Source organism: Cupressus sempervirens, chromosome 3 (assembly GCF_028749045.1).
Source record: "Cupressus sempervirens isolate cs-2001-9-10 chromosome 3, ASM2874904v1, whole genome shotgun sequence".
Taxonomy (NCBI): Eukaryota; Viridiplantae; Streptophyta; class Pinopsida; order Cupressales; family Cupressaceae; genus Cupressus; species Cupressus sempervirens.
Window position 1 is genome coordinate 438,689,502 of NC_143120.1, and position 18,995 is coordinate 438,708,496.

The 18,995-nt window shown below is 37.8% G+C and overlaps 1 protein-coding gene across 2 annotated transcripts in view; it reads left to right on the top strand.

Moving 5' to 3' along the window:
• LOC149566941 (transcription termination factor MTERF4, chloroplastic-like) overlaps nucleotides 1–18,995 on the top strand; it is a 50,590-nt gene that overhangs the window by 19,423 nt on the left and 12,172 nt on the right. For both annotated transcript variants that reach the window (XR_016362317.1, XM_089820159.1), the window contains exons 2-3: nucleotides 379–554; nucleotides 984–1,070. The gene's annotated coding sequence lies outside the window, so the exon portion shown is untranslated. The remainder of the gene's footprint in view (nucleotides 1–378; nucleotides 555–983; nucleotides 1,071–18,995) is intronic.

The window sequence follows — 18,995 nt, forward strand, 5'->3', positions numbered from 1 at the left end:
TTCTGCATTGCTGCAAGTAGCCATTTATTTGCAGCCTTTCCTTGAGCTCTTAATTAAATTTTGACATCTTGACATTTGCACCTCTCTTGCGATTGCAGGTTTGTGATTGCTTTATTATAGATTTATAGCTTCTCTATTATGCATCTGTTCCTGTTTCTTAAAATGCTATCTGAGCTTTGGTTTTGAGAGTTTTGAGTACTTGTAAAAGATTAAGATATTGAAGTTTCTTGTATAATGTTGTGAATTCTCTAATTTTTTTCTCTTGCCTTTTCATATGATCTTGAGAATTAGAAAGGTCAACAAAGACTGATTATCTTATATTTTCATGTGTATTTTGGCAAGACCTGACAATTGCAACTATTTTGGGTACAATGGCAGCATTTTCAATCATTCCATGGCATCTGGGAGGCTCAAGAAAATCAGATTTGCTTGTGTTTTGCTCAATTGAGCCACCATATAACACAGCAAACAAAAATTTGAAGTTCAGTTTCGGTGAACAACTTTTTTATGGGAGCATTTTTGGCTCAAATAAATGCAGCCATTTCACTTAGGAGGTTGGTTAGACAAATCTTGACTATGAAATTGTTTTTTCAGCTTGATCATTTTTAGGTAATTTCTATGGCTGGGAGATTGCATGGTCCCCATAACTATAGTAAAGTATGGTTGGGTTGGAAAATATTTTCAAAAGAAAAAAGTGCTTCACTCAACAATTGTCTATAGCATAGATTAAGATCTCTCTGAGAAGTGGCCACATCTCTACTTCTCGTGAGAACTTTTTCAAAACAAGAAAACTTAAGGTTTTTTGGCGAGAAATTCAAGCGGAGAAGATCTCAAATTCTCACCAATAAGTTGGCCATGTCTCTGCGATAAATCACGAATTTCTCGCAATAACTTAATTACTACTCTTGGGCAACATTAGTAAAATTGGGACACCCAGCGACTTGCCCATCCATTGTTTGTTTTACGATTTTGAGTGTTTGCAGGAGAGGAGAAGGGTTTCAGTAGAGAGAGTTTTTGGCAGCCTTGTAGATAGATCACAAGTGGATTAGAGGCAGATTTTGGATTCACAAGTAAGTTTTCTAAATTCTTTTTCTTTTTAGTGGGAAGGGGAAGAGGAAGATGTAGATTAGTTTCATATTTTACTTGACATTTGTATTTGCTTATCTTTTTACAAAGACAGCAGCATTCCACATGAGGATGCAACTTTGTTACATATTACATTTATATATATCTAGATCAGCTTGTTTGGCTTGTTTATTCATTTGCTGGCTCATTAGATGCCTATCCTTATTGAATTATGCCAAAAAATGCATTTCCAATTAAATTTACGTCATTTTAAAAATTCCCCATATTTTCTCGAGAAGTTGCTGATTTATCTCCAATATTTGCCGAGAACTTCATTTTTTGCCTTGCCGATAAGTCATAGAGAACAAGATTTTGAACTATGGTCTATAGATTGGGATCAATGCTTAACATACCTAAAAATTGCAAAAATTGCCATGAGTAAGCATAAGAACAACTACTATCTCTCTAATTTCGACCTTATGACCATAATGTCAAGGGTCAACAAGCAAACCACCAATTAATTGCAAAAAATGCCCAACCACATGTCAATGACAATTTGTTGACTAGTCGCCATACCACTTCTTAGTAGTCATTCTTGTTAGTGGTGCTGCCCAAGCACCACATCGGGCCACCAAGGATAGGCCATATTGGACATTATTTTCAATTTTGTATTATCTTTGCCTCAATGGTCAAGATTTGGCAAATGAGATATTGGCAAAAAGTTGAAGGCGAGCACTTCCCTTCCATGCAAGTCTCGATTCAAATTTTGTCTTCTTGGCGTCTCTTTTGCATTTCACTCTCCTTTTGTGCATTCACAACTAATTTTTCTTTTTGGTTAAAATGAATTAAACAATTCCAATTCTAACACCCTGCAACTATTGTGATTGGAAAAATAAAATGACATTCTTCTTGAAAAAATAAGGATTTTGTAGGGAAACAATGTAACTAGAAATTGAACCATTTAAATGTCAAAATGATTTAGTAAGTGCAATGAAACATTTGGAACCGTGTGTATGTCTAGATCTCCAGACTTGCTCTTTTATGTTGAGCCTATCTACACCAAATGAAACTTTGGACAACAACCCTTTAGTAAAGAAGATGAATTGAGAGATTATCAATTTAGTCCTTCAAGTTTTGATACTATATAAGGATTTCCTCACAAAACTAAATGCTCTAGGATTGCAATTGAAATAGTATGGAGTTGAGAAAGATGATTTATAGTTAATCTAGATATTTTCTCTAAACTCCTCACGACTGAACTTTGTTTCTACATTCTATGCTACTACTAAAAGTGCTTTGAGAGCTACTTGCGCAATGCCTTCCTTGATGTATTTGCTAATGAACTCACACAAGAATAGGATAAGTTGGTTCAAATGGGAACTAATAAATCTTCTATGTCTCATGCTTTGGCTGCAAATCAAGGCTCTAAAGATTAAAAAGATAATGAAAAACAAACTAAGAAACAAGGAGAGAACAAATAAAATGAATCTTTGTCCATGGACACTAATTCTTCTTCAAATCTAGGGAAACCCAAGAAGTAGAAGATTTAATGTGCATAGTAAACAACCTGGTCTTGATGAACATAAATGTTTGAATAACAAATTGACTACCTTGCACATCTTTTTGAGAAGATCAATAAAGGGGTCACCGAATCTCCATCTTCATCAATAAGAATTTACAAAGGAGAAGGCAAAAGGCCATGTTGGTTATGCTTCTACATCAAACAAAAATAAAGGATAAACTCTTTTTGATTCTAGAAGTATTGGATCAAGGAGAGGGCTTCTAAATTTCAGAGGTTCCCATCATGTGACTTCTATGCTATCCATGTTCACTTCTTTGTGTTATGCCTCCTATTTTGATGGGTAGTAGTAGGCTATAGCTATATGAATGTAATTGAGAAGGGATTTGTTGATGTTGGGGATATCACTTCCAATGATGTATTGTGCACATTGCACATCATTTGTCCAATAATATTCTTTGGACATTTATTAGATTTTTATGGTGGAGTAGGGAACATTGTTGAATTCACTCTTGATTGAGTTCTCATCAGAGATTTGGAGAGCATCTAGATTATTGCTATTGGGATGGTTAATTATGCATTTGGTTGTACAACTTTTTAGACATTATTCTTGATGTTTTCTCCTTTGGATGATAGTCTCACTTCTAATGGGTATCTTGATTTTGAGGGGACTTTGGTCACTTGAATTTGGGCCCTCTCACAAATGTTCTCGTTCTTGGACCTTGCATTCCATCTAGCCCATCTATTGTCGCTACTTCAAAAAGTTTGAAGTTCCTTCATCGAAAACTTCTAGTAACTTTTGGCATCAGGTAATACACACTCTTTTAGACATAACTTTGTGGGATGATGTCTTCATAGGTATTTTATGCTTGTTCGTGGAGTCTCGTATTGTAGATCTAGGAGCCACTATTGATTGCATGCATTTTCTCTTTGATGTGGATAATTATTTTTATAGTTCTTGCAAGGGAACACTCTAACCATCTTCTTGTGAGGGAACACTCTAACCATCTTCTTCATTCTCTACATGGTCATTCTTCACAGTATGACATGACTTTGGATACTTTGGAACAACATATAAAGTGTCATAAATGCTTTAGAATAACTTCGGGGGGGGGGGGGGGGGGGGGGGGTGAATCAGTTATTCAAGGTCCAAATGTTCTAATAGAACTTTTTCACTAATAATAGTGAGCCCTTCCAAACTAACCATGCATCCAAGTTGCTTAGTTATTTTAGCGAGTTACTGAAAAATCAACATGCAAGAATGAAACATGAAAGATCAACACATAACACAGTGATTTACGTGGAAACCCAATTTGGGAAAAACCATCAGTAACATGCTACTCCTTTCTCACTCTTCTGAAGTGATGCCTTGTGAAAGGCCTGCCCTGTCAAAGGCTACAAAACACACTATTAAATGTGACCCTGTTAAAGGATTTCAACCACCCTGTTAGAAGTGGGCCTGGTTAGAGAACTTTAGAACATTCACTTGGAATGCCACCCTGTTAAAGGATTTACAAATGATTATTAAACCAACCTAAGTCCATAGGATTTTACCCTAACTGATACAATTGCTAGAGAGTAACAATAAGGGCTTTTGACTTGATACAACTCACAACTTAACTTGCAGATTTCAGATCTCAATTCAGCTTCATCTCCTTGAGTCTCTATGCTCACTGTGCCAATGCAATCACCTCTGTGGTCACCTATCGAAGCAGAGTCTCTATACTCTATTCCTCTCTCTATACTCTGTTCCTCCCTCTCGATGTCTTCTCCTTAACACCGCATACTATCTCCAACCAACCACTTAACCACTTGGCAACTCTTGCTTCTTGACCTGTAACTCCTTAAATATAAGTTTGGAATACTTTTCCCTCTCTTCTTTTTAGTTTGAATGGATTAGGCAAGATTCAACGAATCTACCCCTTATCTTGTTCCTTCTAGAAACATCATGAAGAATTCTCCTGAATTCGCCCAAAAACGGTTTACCTAATATTCTGTGCCACCAGTTCATCATCCTTATCTTCCATCTGGTTCACAAACTTAAAGGTAACAAACTTGTCGGCCCAGATCTGGCAAATCTTTGACTTTTCAAATAATGCAGCAGCTCGGCACTATTGAGTTTCTGATGCTCGGCACATACTGTGTTACTCGGCACCATGTTTTACTGATGTTCAACACTTACTGTAGGTTCACTCGACATCAACTAAGTTTTCTGATACTCGGCACCTATTACTTGCTCGGCACCCTAACTTGCTTGACTCTTTCTGTTTCACTCGGCACACACTAGATTTTTTATTTGCTCGGCACTTATTGAAAATTTGCTCATCATGAACTAGCTTCCTCGGCACTCACTGATGAATTTAGTCAAGCTTTGCAGACAACTTTGTTAGAACTTATCTTTCTAGAGTTTCTAAGTGTGACCAACCTCTGTATCTTCAAGTGTATTGTCAATACATCATTTTACCAATGTCTTAACTGATCTTTGTACTTCATTACAAAACCATAACTCAACCTTTCCCTTAGGTGCTTTTGTTACATCTTATTGATTAAATCCTCTTCATCAATTAACTAAGTGATAGTACTTGGATCTTATAAGCAATTGTCAATTCCAACAAATAGCAGGTTTGACATCAGTGACAAAACAATGATTGAAAACATTATTTATCAACTATTTCCCTTCTTCTCAACAATCTCCCTCTTTGATAATGATCTTTTCAATCAGATTTCAACATAAAGGTCTTTTTTTCTTTTGAGAAGGTGCGTCTCTTAGAACTACTAATCTGATTGTGACAACTTTCAACATTCACATGGAGACCCTTGAGCAATTTTTAAAGACTTCATATATTTTGAGCTTTCTTCCTACATATTCTCTTAAGGAATGGGATGATCTCATGCATACACCTGTGGTATTGTTTCATCCTAATGGGAGGAACATTGTTTGAAATCATGGACCATCTTCTACATCCAATTTAGAGTAGCTACCACTTGCTGTACACATTATGGATGGGGGCTACTTGGTCTTTTCATTTCTTTTCTCTCTCTATTTACAAGGGAGGTGTCCTTGTTGTAGGAGGTTTTTTTCTTTTCTTTTTCTTATTTAGGCGGTGGGTGGGGTGGGTTGGGGGTAGGATTGGTGGGCATCATATTCTATACATGTGGGTACCTACGTGGCTTCATTTGTGGGGACCTATCATTATTGTTTCACCACCTAAGCCACATTAAGGAGCATTGTTAGTGTAGGTATTTATTTTCCCAATGGGATATTTGTTTCTCCTTAGTCTTAAGGTTTTTCTTAAGCTTTTATTACTAGGAAATGATGTTGAGGTGTCTCCATCTTAAAGGTGGAGCATTGCATTTCCTATTTTTAAACTACTTGGTGATCACACCCTATTTGTTGGATTTGCCACCTCCACCCACTTGCTAGTTCCATTTTTTTCTCAGTGAAGCTTCCTTACATCTTGATGATGGATCAAAGAGTGTGATTTGAAACATTGATGTGAAAATTAAACACAATCTAATCCAGAAGTAGCATTACCAACTAACCTGTATGTTGCATTCTAGTCATTCTATTCTGGACTTGAGACATTCTAGATATTCTTGCATCATTGTAAGCAGTCATTCTTGTGGAGCATTTTTGAGCTCCTAATGCAATTTTGTGATCTTGACATTTGCATATCTCTTGGAATGACAAGTCTGTAACTGCTTTATTTACATTTACTATTTAATAGCTTATCTCTTTCATAGAAAGATCTTGGTTATTCATCCGTTTTTTTTTTCAACACTGGCTATATAGCCTTTGGACATATAAAGGTGAAATAATGCTCTGAGGGTTTTTCAATGAGATTGTCATTCACCTAGGGTTTTCACTTTTGCAATTTCTGATTTTATCAGCAAATGAAGGTTTGAATTTGGTAATCAGTTGACTGTTGTTTGTTTTGTTTCAATTTATATCATAAAAATTAGAGAGTAGCATAAAATATTGTACTGGGGACATTACAATCACTCTAGCGGAATAGTATATTTTCTCAATTATTTCAAAAGCATGCATAGATACACTAAAATTCCATTTGTGGAATTATTACATACTAAGCCAAGCCTCTTACTTGAAATTCTTCATCACATAGTTAAATCAGAAATTCAGTTGCTGCATGTGTCAACTGCACTTTCATGAATGAACCAGGGTTCCAATATTCATATGAGTTGATTAATTTATTTGAGCCACATTCATAAAATATCAAATATTGTGGAAGAAATTATTAAGGTTGATTGTGGTCAGGGAGTTGTATGCTGATGACCGGGTTTTGATGAACACTTAGGTGGTTGTAAATTGATCTCTAGGTTGCCAAAACATTCCTACAGATAATATGGTCGATGTCATTCTTTACAAAATGTCTTTATGAAATTCATTTATCTTTCTACCGGAAATATTTTGAAGTTACATGGGATGCCTCATTTTGTCAAGTAGGTCTTGTGGTTGAATCATAAGGGATCTAATTGGCAAATGCTCTGAGGTCTAGCAAATGTTTTTAAGCATTGGGTTATTAAAAGTACTCAAGACAAGACTTCAATAGAAAAAGATGTAATAAGTACTTGACAGGACAGCTGAATTGGGATACAAAAGCACAAATCTGTTCCAGAAACAGCTGCTTCATCATCTTCCTCAAAAGTTGGACAGGCCTAGTGAATTCTGGATTGGAATGAACTAGTAAATTCTTTCATTTTTCTTTCAATACTTGGTCACATGGAATTATAGATGGTTTATTTGGTTTAATATCTGCAGTAACAAGAGTTGAGTATCTATGCACTAGTTCACACTTCGCATCCAATGTCTTAAGATTGCACAAAACTAGTAAATGATTTAAATACATTTGCCAAATTTGGCACTACAACTGTCTCCATGTGTCATCCTATTTGTTTTGTAGTTGGATCAAGGTTATAACTTTTTGGATTAAGTAGACCTTAAAGCACCCAATTTTCATTGAAATTTGTTGCTTGACTATTTCTGCCACTGAAGTATTAAGGCATTCTGCAGTAATATGCCTTTCTACAAGTATGAAAGAAACTAAGATTTTTTTTTTTTTTTTTCTTGGCTGTTTTAAAAACTTCTGGGCACCTAAGATCTGCATAAAAATGACATCTGAGCACCAAATTCTGGCAACATAAAGTTCACAAGATCCTTTCTGTAGGAGAGGATGAATTAAATTGATACAGCTCCTATGGGAAAATCTGTTTGGAGTTTTTGGTGGGGTTAGCAAATTGCATGGGGCATTCTCAGTCAATGTCAAATTTGGATACAATTCTTTCTTCATTAATCATGAACATCTATTTCTTCACTGGCCTCTCCAGGATCCTCAGCACACGAGTATCTCTCTTTTATAATTGAAGCATGTGATTTGTGTAAAAAAGAAGGAAGGGATGAACAAACAAGAGAGCTAAATATTTCAATTTGCATATTACCAGCCAAGAGTAGCTCAAGATGTTGAGCTTCCTCAGTCACAGATAAACTAATTTTGAGTTTCACAAGTACTTGGGTTTGAAAATCAGTCAAGCAAACCTGTACTTAGTGGGGATAACACCATTTGGAGTTGGGCATGAAAAATTGTTTGAGAAAATTGAAACAAACAATCTTCAATTCTGTAACTAACGCCATCCTACAAGATTGCTATTTTTGGTCATATGATGTATAGCACCTCTGTTTCTGTAATGTATAGCAACATCTTGGATGTAATGATGTCTTAGAATCATCCGAAGTTTAGATGAAAGACCTTTATATGATGTCAGTGTTGGTGCTTTTCTGTATAGACTGCATAGAATCTATTAGTACTTTGTTGTCATTTTGTGTGTGTTACCGTATCCTCAGGATCACCTTAAAAGATTAAAAGGGTGAGAAGGCTTATAGACGAATTTATTGTCTTTCTAATAAAAGAAAGTTATTTAGCAAAAAATGTTCTAACCTTACCAATTAACCTAAATCTTTATGCACCTTTAAACAATTTATCAAGCTCACAATTACATAGTCTTTTTAGAATTTCACTTCATTTTTCTGACATTAAATAATAATTCATCTGAGCCTCAATGTTATATAAATCAAGTATAACCATATTGCGCATTTCAACTATCAAAGATCAGATCTAGAACTCCATTAGGGTCTGTTATTCCTCTCCAAACTCTGTATCTTTGAAGATGAAAGACATTTCTAAAAAAATCTGGTTCAAAGCTTCAATATCCTCTGTACAGTTTTATCCATAGAAGCACTGGCATCCTCTGTACCAATCAGCTTACCCTGGTACACTACTCCTGCATGAAATAGTTTCAGATAGGCATAAGGACTCACTTCTAAGATCTCCCTAGCTTCATTGTAATTTGGACTAGGGTTTGGAACTTGTAATTGTGATGTTTTGCTTGATTCCATGTGTGTATATGCAAATCCATTAAGGATCATATTAATGAATTTAGTTATAAGTTTCTGTACAAGGTACATTGAATGCATTTGATTATGTTTTTGACTATCTTAGACTAATCCCTATCAGGCAAATTGTGCAAGGGACGTTGTCTAAGTTGTAGGCATTAGGGAGCAAAGTGAAGTGGATTTTGTTGTTCCACAGAGAATAAGAGAGTCTACTACTAACTTTGTTCAAAGACCTTGAAATGAATGTCCTGTCTTGACCATAGGTCTTACTAAATTAGATGACGTTTAATATGGTTCATTCATTGATCAGTTGAGATTGCAGATCTTGCTTAAATCCTTACTACTGACACGAGGAACCTATTCCCTGTCTATTTTGAACTCATTTGCTTACGGATGTGCCTTAATTCGTTTGCAATAACCTCAAATAACAAATAATATAGAATTAAATAATCAAAACATTTTTATAATAAATATTATTAAACACGAATATGTAAAGAAATAAATCTACTTCTCTCTCCAGTGATCCCCTTTTTAAAAATCAGAAAAGGGGAAAAAGGAACTTTTAGGGGCTGGGGAAGGATAATGGCCTTAATTAATGGCTTGGCTGACAAACACTATGGCACCCAAGGGGAGACCATGCTTGCCCATTAAATGTACCTTTGTGCCTCTGCAAACAGGATGCCTAGCCCTGGGAATAAGGAAAATTGACTTGGGTGCCAAAGGAGGATGTGAAAGAGAAATAAATAGGTTTTTGGAGGCATTATTATTTGGAGCTGAGGAAGCAAGGTGAGAGGAATGGAGCCATTCTTCTACAGCTCATTCAAAGGTCATCTTCAGGTGCCAAGTAGCCAAGTTGGGGATGCCAATACAGCAGATTCCCCTTCTTCCTTTTCTGTTTCTTTATTTTATTTTAATTGGTTTGCTTGGAAAGGGCTGTGCCCAGTTTAAATGATTGTTTCATGATGTATATATATGTTGGAGGGATGGGGTCTATTCCATAGGGTGAAGTAGTGGAAATGTCATTGGATGCTCATACCTAGATTGTTTGGACAAGTAGGCTCTATATTAGCTGTTTTGAACTACCTAAAGTTATATGCTGTGCCACTCAGAATCTTATCAAGTTAATACTTTATATTTAAGTTGCCAATTTGGGTGTGGATGCAAATGCACAACTTTTTTTTGGTTTTGATTATACATGTGTGTGTGTGTGTGTGTGTATGCAAAGAAATGCAAAAAGTATACAAAATTAAATCATTTGATAGGACGACACTTCATCATTGATCAAGATAAATCTTAAATGCCACTTGATAGCTCACAAATATTCAAATTAAAATAAGTAATAAGCCATATCATATACGTCTATGTTCATGATTCTAGTGCAAATCAGAAAATCATGACAACTACATAATCAAAATCTAGTTCATGATTCAATGTTCATCAATCAAGATTCAAGGTTCACCAATTAGAATCATAAGGATTCTTAAAAAGATTCTCATCATCTTGGATTGCTGCAAGTTCAAGTTCATCTGAACCCATAGCAGTTCCACTTGTACTAGATGCACCTTTTGTCATCATCATCACCATCATCTAGGATTGTACTTAGATTTTGAACTGTTGCATCCAAGTTGAGACACTTAGGGGCTACATCCCAAAGCTTGGCTGCCCCTTCCTTGTAGCGATCCTCCTTAGATCCAAGTTGGTATGTGTCATGTCCCCAATTTTTGGTGACAGTTCAATTTAATTAATTTAATTAATCTGGTTGTCCAAGGACGACTAATTAATTATTTTAATTAAATAAATAAATATTAAAAAATAACCTTATATTTAATAAAGTGACTTGGAAAATATTTAATAAAGTCACTTAAAAGATAAGATCAAAATTGTTCTAGAAGTCTCTGGAGAGGGTGGAGAGAAAAGAATAAATAGGCACCCCGGGGCTCCATTCGAATCAAGCAGTTGTTTATCTCTCTTTTGATTTTAAGATTGTGATTCAATCTCAGGTGCATTGTGGAACCTAGGGTTTTCGCAATTGTCACAGTTGGCCATTGAGAACGAAAACTCTCATTTGGTACGCAATTTTGAGGGTGTGAAATATCATCTGAATTATTGCAAATTGGAGGTGACACTCAGTCATTTCATCAGGGACAAAATCTGTGGCCTAAGGCCAAATCTTGCGATTCATTGATCATTGGAGGTTTAGTTAGGAAGGAATTAACTTATTCCTTATCAGGAATTAACTGGAGAGAGTCGAAGGGAAGCTGGAAGCACATTTGTGGTCATAAATTATAAAATATTCATTATCAGGATTGAGGGCCGAATGGAGGAGTTGGTATTGTGATAAGTTTCATAAGGAGTTCGAAGAGTAAGGGACATTTTTTGCATTTTATATAGACACCAGCAGTGAATCGACTCAGGGCAGAAGAGCGAATTGCTAGAATTATCCCCTCTAACAGCGCTGCCGAATACCATTGAGGTCATTTCAAGGAGCATGGAAGATTAGTTAAGGAGTTCGTGGGTCACCATCCAGCACCTCTGTATATTGATCAAGCCAGATTTCATTCACCTTGGACAGTCGGTGATGCTTATTACCGTGAGCTGTCTACCAATCCAGATGATTGACTTCAAGGAAACATGGCCGGTGAGTATCGAAAGGTGGAGCGTTTGCAAGTGCCAGAACTGACTTCCGCCTAAGATTGAAGAGGAACACGCAAAGGAGATCGAAACAGGAGAGCATTATAATCTGCGGTTTAGACAATACCAACAACGAGCATGTTATAGGAGATAATTGCCAAGTGCGGGTTTCATTATTGATGGCAAGGTTTTTGTTCTTGGGAATCTGAGGTTCTGTAACTTCTGGAGTTTGAATTGGAGGTGGTCCAGGTCTAATAAGCGGAGATTTGTCAGACTTCCTAGGCTCTCTGGGACTGCTCCATGAAAACTGTTATTCTTCATGTCCAGAGCTTGCAGGCTCGTTAATGTACTCAGATCTGGAATCTCTGCGTTTAGTCTGTTGAAGCTGAGATTCAATGTTTGAAGTTTAGATAAAGCGCCAAAGTTTTGGATCTGTCCAGTGAGCGAGTTATTGTGCAAGACCAATTTCTGTTGCATTTGGAGACCTTCTAGATCTTACTATAATTCATTACTTTCAGTCATTGCAATCAGTGTAAGACCTTGTTATTACATTTGAAGTTTGATCTTCTCTAAAAATTATGGGTTTCTCGATTATCATTATTACACTCATAATTTAGTGGCCTTTAGAGTAAGGGCTTCAGTGCTTGTTGGCTAACTGTTTGACGAAATGCCTAACCGTTGAAGTTTAAGTTTTGGGTGTAAAAAGGAGCAATACACATTGGGGTTATTTCAGTGGTATCAGAGCCTGTTTGCAAACTATTCGACGAACTTGAAGAACGTATTGGCACCTGTTGTATCAAAATCTGATTTGAATGAATATTTCTTAAAAGATTTTGTATTAAAGGATTTAGAATCGTTCCAGAAGTATTATTTTTTGGAATACCATAAATACTATATGGAATTACAAAGATACTCTTTGGAATTACAGAAAGTATTGAATAAGAATAAATACTCTTTGGAATTACAGAAAGTATTGAATAAGAATAAATACTCTTTGGAATTACAGAAAGTATTGAATACGAATAAATACTATTTGAAATTACAAAAATACTCTTTGGAATTACAGAGAGTATTGAATACGAATAAATACTATTTGAAATTACAAAAATACTCTTTGGAATTACAAAAAGTATTGAATATACTGTGGCAATTCGTCGAATAGTTTGCAAACAGGCTCTGATACCACTGAAATAACCCCAATGTGTATTGCTCCTTTTTACACCCAAAACTTAAACTTCAACGGTTAGGCATTTCGTCAAACAGTTAGCCAACAAGCACTGAAGCCCTTACTCTAAAGGCCACTAAATTATGAGTGTAATAATGATAATCGAGAAACCCATAATTTTTAGAGAAGATCAAACTTCAAATGTAATAACAAGGTCTTACACTGATTGCAATGACTGAAAGTAATGAATTATAGTAAGATCTAGAAGGTCTCCAAATGCAACAGAAATTGGTCTTGCACAATAACTCGCTCACTGGACAGATCCAAAACTTTGGCGCTTTATCTAAACTTCAAACATTGAATCTCAGCTTCAACAGACTAAACGCAGAGATTCCAGATCTGAGTACATTAACGAGCCTGCAAGCTCTGGACATGAAGAATAACAGTTTTCATGGAGCAGTCCTAGAGAGCCTAGGAAGTCTGACAAATCTCCGCTTATTAGACCTGGACCACCTCCAATTCAAACTCCAGAAGTTATAGAACCTCAGATTCCCAAGAACAAAAACCTTGCCATCAATAATGAAACCCGCACTTGGCAATTATCTCCTATAACATGCTCGTTGTTGGTATTGTCTAAACCGCAGATTATAATGCTCTCCTGTTTCGATCTCCTCTGCGTGTTCCTCTTCAATCTTAGGCGGAAGTCAGTTCTGGCACTTGCAAACGCTCCACCTTTCGATACTCACCGGCCATGTTTCCTTGAAGTCAATCATCTGGATTGGTAGACAGCTCACGGTAATAGGCATCAGCGACTGTCCAAGGTGAATGAAATCTGGCTTGATCAATATACAGAGGTGCTGGATGGTGACCCACGAACTCCTTAACTAATCTTCCATGCTCCTTGAAATGACCTCAATGGTATTCGGCAGCGCTGTTAGAGGGGATAATTCTAGCAATTCGCTCTTCTGCCCTGAGTCGATTCACTGCTGGTGTCTATATAAAATGTAGAAAATGTCCCTTACTCTTCGAACTCCTTATGAAACTTATCACAATACCAACTCCTCCATTCGGCCCTCAATCCTGATAATGAATATTTTATAATTTATGACCACAAATGTGCTTCCAGCTTCCCTTCGACTCTCTCCAGTTAATTCCTGATAAGGAATAAGTTAATTCCTTCCTAACTAAACCTCCAATGATCAATGAATCACAAGATTTGGCCTTAGGCCACAGATTTTGTCCCTGATGAAATGACTGAGTGTCACCTCCAATCTGCAATAATTCAGATGATATTTCACACCCTCAAAATTGCGTACCAAATGAGAGTTTTCGTTCTCAATGGCCAACTGTGACAATTGCGAAAACCCTAGGTTCCACAATGCACCTGAGATTGAATCACAATCTTATAATCAAAAGAGAGATAAACAACTGCTTGATTCGAATGGAGCCCCGGGGTGCCTATTTATTCTTTTCTCTCCACCCTCTCCAGAGACTTCTAGAACAATTTTGATCTTATCTTTTAAGTGACTTTATTAAATATTTTCCAAGTCACTTTATTAAATATAAGGTTATCTTTTAATATTTATTTATTTAATTAAAATAATTAATTAGTCGTCCTTGGACAACCAGATTAATTAAATTAATTAAATCGAACTGTCACCAAAAATTGGGGACATGACAGTCCGCCCTTCCTGAAATTGCTTGTCCCCAAGCAATGGCTGAACCATGAACCAATCATACTTCCTGGATCCCAAATGTAAATCTGTGTATCATCCCAATCCTCATCATACTCCCGTGGAGAAATCATCAATACCAGTATTTGAGAAACTGTACTCAACATCCAAACAACTGACAACTCTGATGAAATCATCTGAAAACCAACTGTAGATGTCAGTAGAAGAAACCATTCTGCGGAACTCAAGCCAACTGAAACATCAACTCTATCAAAACTCAAACCCCTGTCAGAATGACCCCTGTACCCAACTGCACTGTAGATATGACAGCAGCCATAGGTACCTGAAACACTGCTATCAGATCCAATCTCTGAAAAACTGCTCCGGGCGTGTCGATGCTGCAGGCCGAGTAACTTGCTACTACCAGTTTTATTTTCAAAAGATGGTGCTAATCTATCCCCTAATGGATGGTAAAAAACTGGAGCCAATCTACATCTGCGTGAAATAAAATCTTCTATCTTTGTGTCAAAAGAAAAATGATGAGCATACCCTACCGCATAACGTCGATAAGAACCTCCAAACTTTGTTGCTGGCTCATCATCACTGAACTGGGAATCAACATATGGCTCCAATCTCTGACTCTGAGTGACTGTAAGTCGGATAGGTCCCTGTGCACTCTGCTCAACAAACCCCTCCTCGAGATCCCTGTGAGGTAGCATAGTAGAAAGGACCCCTATAATCTTCTCAACCAATCTGTAAATAACACTAGTATCTTGGATGAGAACACCCTCTGTCACTTTATGCGAGTCCAAATGAACACATGCACTATCCAACAAATACTCCATGAACGGTTCAGTGCAGTAAAAATTATACGAGGAAGCATCAATATACTTCCCTGCACACCACAACTGATCCTCCTGTGAAGGTGGCATACCCAACTGTACCACACTGTCATTTATCAGAGAAGAATCAATCTGGAGACTTGACTCTACTGGTATCCCAAACTCATTAGGACCAACTTCTTCCAAACCCTGAACATGTGTGTCAGTCTCAACAATAAGCTCCTCAAAAGCAACTGTAGGAGTGTACTTACTGTCATCTACCTCAATAGACAAATGAACTGGGTCTGGGGCTAGTTTTGACCGCAAATGCTCCAACTCCACGGTCACCTCCTTCAACTGAAACTGCGACTTTTGTACATCTTGCCGTGTGTCCTCTAAAGCCTCAGTAGTCGCTATGAGCTCCTGGGAAAGCTCACTCGCCTCCTCTTCATGATCCAAGAGTGCCTCATAGGCTGTACTCCCCCACTCAACCAAGTGATCACGAACGGCTACCAATCGTAAATAATCCTGCTTCAAAATCCGAACAGCTTCACGCAAGGCATGAATCTCTGCCAAAGAAAAGTAACCACCACTGGACTCATCTATCATAGAAGAACTCCAACCAGTAACAGCCAACAACTAATGAGCAGTATCAAAATGCTCACAAGCGATAGCAATGTCTCGTTCACTAACTTTCAACTGGCTAATCACATGATGGCTCTGGCTAGACTGTCTTCTATAAACTCCCTCTGACGCATTGCCTAAAGGAGTATCTTCAAAGATACTGGTCTCTGGATTATTACCATCCATATTTTGCGAATCAACTCCAAAACTCATATCAACATCCAAAGTGTCAAAATTTGTAGTTCTGCTGTCAAGCTCTTCTGTACCTGAAGAAGCTGTCAAGGAGGCTGAATCTTCAAAACTGTTCACTTCATTCTCCCGGATGCCATCAAGGTCAAAACGATCCTGGGACTCATCTGTACATGCTTCCAAATATGAAAAATCTTCAACACCCTTCAGAAAGAATGGTCGTCTACATATATAAACCAAACCTAACACCGGTGTATAAAAACTAATACCAACTTCGGATGTTCTGCTGGCACAAGGAAAGACAACACCGTGTATTCCGCTGATCAAATCCATGATAGCATCCAAATAATCACGGCTACCATAAAGTGCTCTCCAGTCAACTAAATCCCAAATGCCCCTGAAACATTCTCGAGTCCATATCCGTAAACAAGGAACAGCTAGTAACTCAAGCAAACTCCTTACCTGAGTAATGTGACCAACTGGCTCTACGAACCTGTCTGACCTTGTCCTTGTATCCTGGATGTGAATGCTAGATGAATGCGCAACATTATCAGCAACCTCATATGATCCCTCTTCTGTCAAAAACTGAGTGCAAGATGAACTTAAGCTCAGCTCCATGTCGTGCTCATTCCTATGTCTCTCCCAGTCCAGTAATGCCAAAGTTGCTCGAGTGTCCTCAAGCTCGCAAGAAAGCTTGACAACTTCCTCCTCCTTCCTCCTCAAGGCATCTGAATAGTCTTTGGCAAGGCTTAGAAGATGGTCACGATCTGATAGAAGATGTAAATAGCTCAACTTCGTCGTTCCCATTCCTTCACCAATTGCATGTAAGTCACAACAAGAAGATTTTGCCTGAACTCCCTTATGTCTTCCTTGTAACTGAATCATCTGGATGTGCTCTTCTAACATCTCCCGCATCCTGTCATGATGAGATAAAGAAGCCACAATACTATCTTTGCTTACCTTCAGCTGGCTGGACAAATCATGTGAAGTATTGCCATTCTCATCCGCATGTGATGAAGCATCTAACTGAGCCTGGTAATCTCTCTCAGCAAAATCATGAATACTCAGTGTTTTCTCATTCCTACCTGGTATCTCATCATCAACATCCTTATCATCATCTGAACTCACTTCACTGTAATCATTGACTGTCGGAACCAAACTACCTTGAGTACCTGAGACATCACCCTTGGGAAGCTCGTATTCAACTGTCTCAACTTGAGTGTCAAGTTGACAGTTACTATCCATCAGCGTAATATCCTTCACCACTTCTTCCTGTGACCGAACTGAAACCTCTGATCGGTTGCACACTTGTTTCTCGAACTCCTCATTAAGGTTCCTAGTAACATCGCCCACTGTATCAGCTAGTGCTTTGCGAGAAGATTTTCCGAATCGAAATCCAGTTGACTTATTCACCTTAGTTGGGACAGACAGCCTGTCAATCATACGGTGGTGCTTATCCAACAGTTCAGACATGTTATGTCTGATTTTTCTGAGCTCATCCTGAATGTCTGAATAGTCCTCCTTTCCACAATTCCGACTCTGAATACGATGTCTATTACTTGTCCGAGATTGTGTCCTTGGAGACTTTGTGCTGTACCTGTCCATCTCGGTTGAAGTAAAGCGCTGATCACTCATGTAATTCGGTTCTCACCCCACAGGATGGCAAGAAAACCGCTCTGATACCACTGAAATGATCCTAGCTATAAAGGTCACTAAATCCTAATATTGTACTGTGGCAATTCGTCGAATAGTTTGCAAACAGGCTCTGATACCACTGAAATAACCCCAATGTGTATTGCTCCTTTTTACACCCAAAACTTAAACTTCAACGGTTAGGCATTTCGTCAAACAGTTAGCCAACAAGCACTGAAGCCCTTACTCTAAAGGCCACTAAATTATGAGTGTAATAATGATAATCGAGAAACCCATAATTTTTAGAGAAGATCAAACTTCAAATGTAATAACAAGGTCTTACACTGATTGCAATGACTGAAAGTAATGAATTATAGTAAGATCTAGAAGGTCTCCAAATGCAACAGAAATTGGTCTTGCACAATAACTCGCTCACTGGACAGATCCAAAACTTTGGCGCTTTATCTAAACTTCAAACATTGAATCTCAGCTTCAACAGACTAAACGCAGAGATTCCAGATCTGAGTACATTAACGAGCCTGCAAGCTCTGGACATGAAGAATAACAGTTTTCATGGAGCAGTCCTAGAGAGCCTAGGAAGTCTGACAAATCTCCGCTTATTAGACCTGGACCACCTCCAATTCAAACTCCAGAAGTTATAGAACCTCAGATTCCCAAGAACAAAAACCTTGCCATCAATAATGAAACCCGCACTTGGCAATTATCTCCTATAACATGCTCGTTGTTAGTATTGTCTAAACCGCAGATTATAATGCTCTCCTGTTTCAATCTCCTCTGCGTGTTCCTCTTCAATCTTAGGCGGAAGTCAGTTCTGGCACTTGCAAACGCTCCACCTTTCGATACTCACCGGCCATGTTTCCTTGAAGTCAATCATCTGGATTGGTAGACAGCTCACGGTAATAGGCATCAGTGACTGTCCAAGGTGAATGAAATCTGGCTTGATCAATATACAGAGGTGCTGGATGGTGACCCACGAACTCCTTAACTAATCTTCCATGCTCCTTGAAATGACCTCAATGGTATTCGGCAGCGCTGTTAGAGGGGATAATTCTAGCAATTCGCTCTTCTGCCCTGAGTCGATTCACTGCTGGTGTCTATATAAAATGCAGAAAATGTCCCTTACTCTTCGAACTCCTTATGAAACTTATCACAATACCAACTCCTCCATTCGGCCCTCAATCCTGATAATGAATATTTTATAATTTATGACCACAAATGTGCTTCCAGCTTCCCTTCGACTCTCTCC